The following is a 4481-nucleotide window of genomic DNA, read 5'->3' on the forward strand; positions in this document are numbered from 1 at the left end:
TTGGCCCAGAGAGACGAGAGAGGAGCAGGAAGAGGAGGTGACTCTCTCTCTTTTAAGCCCTCGTCTCTGTATGCATGGTGGTATGTCTCAGTGTAAACCACCTATTACTGTCTCACTTACTGCCTCGCGTCATGTGAAACTAACTACTAGGTCGCTATTGATGACAATAGTGAAACAGTGTTTGGTTAGAAGATTATACTTTCCTGTCACCCTTCCCATTATATATATTGTGTGTCTTTTGTGTTTTGTTTTAGATGTACTGTTTAAGATATTTAAATTGCATGCCATGATTTATAGTGTCTTTTATTTTGTCACCTTGTTTTTGAAATGATTTTGGCATGTGTGGGACCACAGTTTTTCTAAAATTGTTGGTCAGAAACAAATCAGTTGGATTTGCAGAATGTCTTCCATGCAAAACACCAGTTTCATATTTCTTACTTGCTATTCTGGTTATTCAAAAATCATCAACTGTTTTGATACATTTTTTATTTCAAGTCATTTTCAAAGCCAAAATCTTAAAGCTCCAGCTTCTCTAATCTAAAGATATGCAGTTTTTTTCTGTTATATTATATAATATATGATTTATCGACAAAATAAGCTTTACTTGCTGTCCCAATTATTTGTCATCACTCAACCATTCCAGATCACGTGTTAGCTATCAGATAGCCTGACGTTGATTTACAGAAATGGTGTGCAATCCCGAAAGACGGTTAGCAACCTCTTATTGCCAAAGATCCACGACACCGTTTAAGCTTCCCTCTAGAATGTGTCCTTGGAGATTAAATCAGGATTGGACAGTAGTATTTACAGCTGTGACTAACCCAGAGTGCACTGGGGCCTTATCTGAAGTCCCATTCAGAGTTGGTCAGGGAACCTGAACATGAAAGTGTAATCACTGCACTAAAAGTTAGAGTCCTTTTTCAGTTTAGTTGCAGTGGTCACAGTTACCACAAACAATATCTAGCTAGCCAAGGCCAGTGAGTATATCTGGATACAAGATGCACGGTCTGAACAGGTTCATTCATCACCTCACTTTCCTTTAACGTCATCCACAGAAGGTAAGCACAGCGGGGCCCCTGGAGGGCTGTGTGGCTCCTGGCACTGCAGATGGTGGAGGGGGAAGCAATGAGAGGAACCCGCTCCACCCTGATAGGACCTGTGAGGGAGACAGTGGAGAGAAAGCTGCTGGGATCTATGACTCCATGATGTCACACAGCCACAGCACCCCTCCCAGCACACCCGAGAGTACACCCCCCTAGGTGGGCTAGGGTCACCATGGTAACGGCACACAGAGGGCGTTTACCGTGGGGAGTCGGGTTCCTGAAGCTGCTGCCGGGATGCTTCCTGCTGCTCTGCACTGCATGGGGCATGTTGTTGTGCTATGGCTCAGGCTGGGGGGGGGGGGGGGTTGGGCCTAGATAACTGCATCTACACAAGACGTTTCCTTTCGTCAAACCTACTTTCAGGAATCGCAACCTCCAATTAACTCTGCAGTGCTGGTTGCAAAGCATGCTGTGCTTCTCACTGCATGTGGGATGGGAATTGACTTGATCAGGGTAGCAGCCAATTTAAGAATTGTGTCCTCTCTTTATTAGACCCAGGCTACTTCATTTCATCCATTGCCAACTGTCATGTGGGCAACAAGTAGTAGGCTTGTCGTGACTCCTCTTTTGCAGCTTAAGACAGATGTGAAAGTAAGCTAGAGGAGCTCACACTGAAGGTTCTGGGTCAAAGGAGGTTTAGTTGTGAAATTTGAGATGACTGAGCTGGTTTTATACGTTCATACAGATTTGAATAACGTTTAGTTGGTAACTTAGGTCATTTTATTAGGCAGGGTCATCAGTAGGCTACCCAATCCAACTTGATGTCACAGATGAAACTGAAAAGTCCAAGTTGCCCAGGCAGCTTGTATCTGAAAAGTATCATCTTGTATCAGGAATACTGATGACATCTGGTGTTGGAAGATGGAATAGCGAGTGTAATTTATGTCTTCATTTTATAATCTGTCACCACTATTAATCACATTGGGAATGTTCAGAGGGTTTCTCATCATTGATCAGTAAATGATGTCCAGAATCCACACTGTTTGTTCAGTAAATTTGATCCAAGCGTCTATAGCATTACCAACCATTAAAACAAAACATCTGTGTATATATAAAACAAATCTATTAAACCTTCTGAATGAATCCCCGCTGTCCGATCTCATGCATCAAGCCATCTCACATTCTCTTCTCATTCACAAGTCATTTGATCCGCGTGGTGCAATTCACCTCATTTCCTTTTCCCGCGTCTGTGGTTCGGATTTCCCTCGTGACGATGCATCCTTCCTTCTCTCCGCAGGATGACGAGAAGCTGTCGCGGGCTTGCGTGGCCGAGTTGACTCCACTGTCCCCTCGTCGATCCTACAAAGGCACGAGCACGGACTCCTCTCACCTCCACCTCGGCGCTGCGGAGACACTGTCGCTCCGCAGGTCTGATCCCCTTCCTCAGAAACTACTGGTCCACTTGGCGGAAGGTGGAGGGGCAGACGTGCGCTCTCTCAGCCCCTACATGCTCCGTCTCTCGGGAGAAGGGTTTGCCTACTACGCTCCGGGGCCCGAGACCTCCGTGTGAACACAAAACAACGCGGGCTCCGAAACTATGTGCATGTGGATCTCGCGGGCCGAAAACATAAAAGTGCATCGGCGCCTGGATGTGCGACCGAGAGACGGCATCTCAAGGATCAAGGATTTCTAGAGCAAAATACAAACAAACATGTTCACACGCATCCACCTCCATGCTGAGCTCACCATGTGCATTTCCTGGGCTACACCTGAGTGAACAACCCTTTAGATATTTCAGCCCTGACGCCTCATCTTCATACTTTGGTAACACCTTTTCGATTCAGTGTCGTCCCCTGTCTTAGTCTCAACCGAGTTCCTAACCCAAACTCTTACTTGAACAAGTCTAAGAACAAAAAGGGGCAAAGGTGCGTTGTTTCACGCACTATTGAACTGTCCTGTTTCAACATGTCAACAGTCAGGCCTTTTTGTATTCCTTGTCCTCATTTTCAGTCTCCCGTTCTTGCCTGTTCCGCCACTTTCCGTGTCCCGTTTGCTTCTTTGTTAATGTTTGTTGAAAACATTTATGTACAGTTTGTGGTCTGGCCAAGTAAGGTTGCGGCCGGTCAAGCTCAACCCTTTAGGTGTGCGTGCGTGCGTGTGCATGTGCGCGAGTGTATGCATGAATTTGCCTGTTACTGTATGTTTGTACGTGACACACCTTTGCCTTACAGGTAGCCACACAGCAGCAGGCTAGTAGCCAAAAGAGAAAGGTGTTAAAAAACAACAATAATAATAAAAAAAGTAGAAGAGGTGTAATACAAAGCCTTACACACACACACACACACAGCTGCAGGAGGGAAATGGGGGGGAATCTGAAGAGGGATGTGCAGTATACTAGCCACCCTGCCTTAATTCATAGATACTGATTTTTAGTGGATTATATTTCTAAGTTAGTTTAAACATGCTTGTGAGTAGACCGGTTCAGAGGGCATACGTGTCTGGTACAGTGTGTCAATTGTTCCTCTTCTTTTACCCTCACGACTTTTGTTTTCTTCTTATCTGCCAGTGTAGCATGTCGGATCTCCCTGCAGCATGCAGATCCGCTCCTCTCTCGGTTCTTCCATATCCTCCCTCGTCCCGGGCATCATTCATCATGAACCATATCCCGACACCTTTGTCTTTCTCCCAACAATGAGCACACTGTACCCACTCCTGCCCCAGTGTGGTCCTGTGGGGTAACAGCAGCAGCAGCCCCGGACTCTTTATTTATGGATGTCCTAAATGACTTGCTACTCCTCCCTGTTGCATTGTGCTTGTGTGTTTGCTGCCATGCTCTGTGTTATGCAAAAGTTAACGTAAGAATGCTGATGTCATGTTGTCACATTATAAGGTTGTTTTTTTCTCTGTGTTGCATTTATCGAAATTATTGATGGCGGTCACTGTTGATGTATGGATGTAACTTAAAAAAAACAACTTTTGATATATATTGTAGTGAGAAGAGATGTTCTTTAGTCTGTTGTGAGTAGGAGGGAGACTTGAAGCGGCGATGTCACAATCAAATCGATAGAATGTTGAACTGATTTGTCCATCATGTCCTCCAGCTGACGATTGTAGCTCATCATGGATGAACCACTTTTCTGCATATCTAACATCCGAAGTCCTCTTTGTCCAAAGCATATCTGTCCTGTTGCACAGCAAGTGACTGACTCTGGAAGTCTTGAATGTCAGATTCTGAAGCATTTTTGTATGTTTATACAGTTTATTTTCATACACATCACCATCTGCCAACATGTATAGATTTAATAACAGGTGTTCGGTATTTTTTTACTGGGGCACAGATGATTTTTCAGTTTGGTTGGAGGTCTGGATTTGTCTCTTTCAGTTTTCACTCAAAGCCCACAAGTGTTTGAACTTGGGGGCTCAACGTCCTGACCTCAG

The sequence above is a fragment of the Anarhichas minor genome, unplaced genomic scaffold (assembly GCF_050575085.1).
Source record: "Anarhichas minor isolate MPS153535 unplaced genomic scaffold, ASM5057508v1 ptg000004l, whole genome shotgun sequence".
Classification (NCBI taxonomy): Eukaryota; Metazoa; Chordata; class Actinopteri; order Perciformes; family Anarhichadidae; genus Anarhichas; species Anarhichas minor.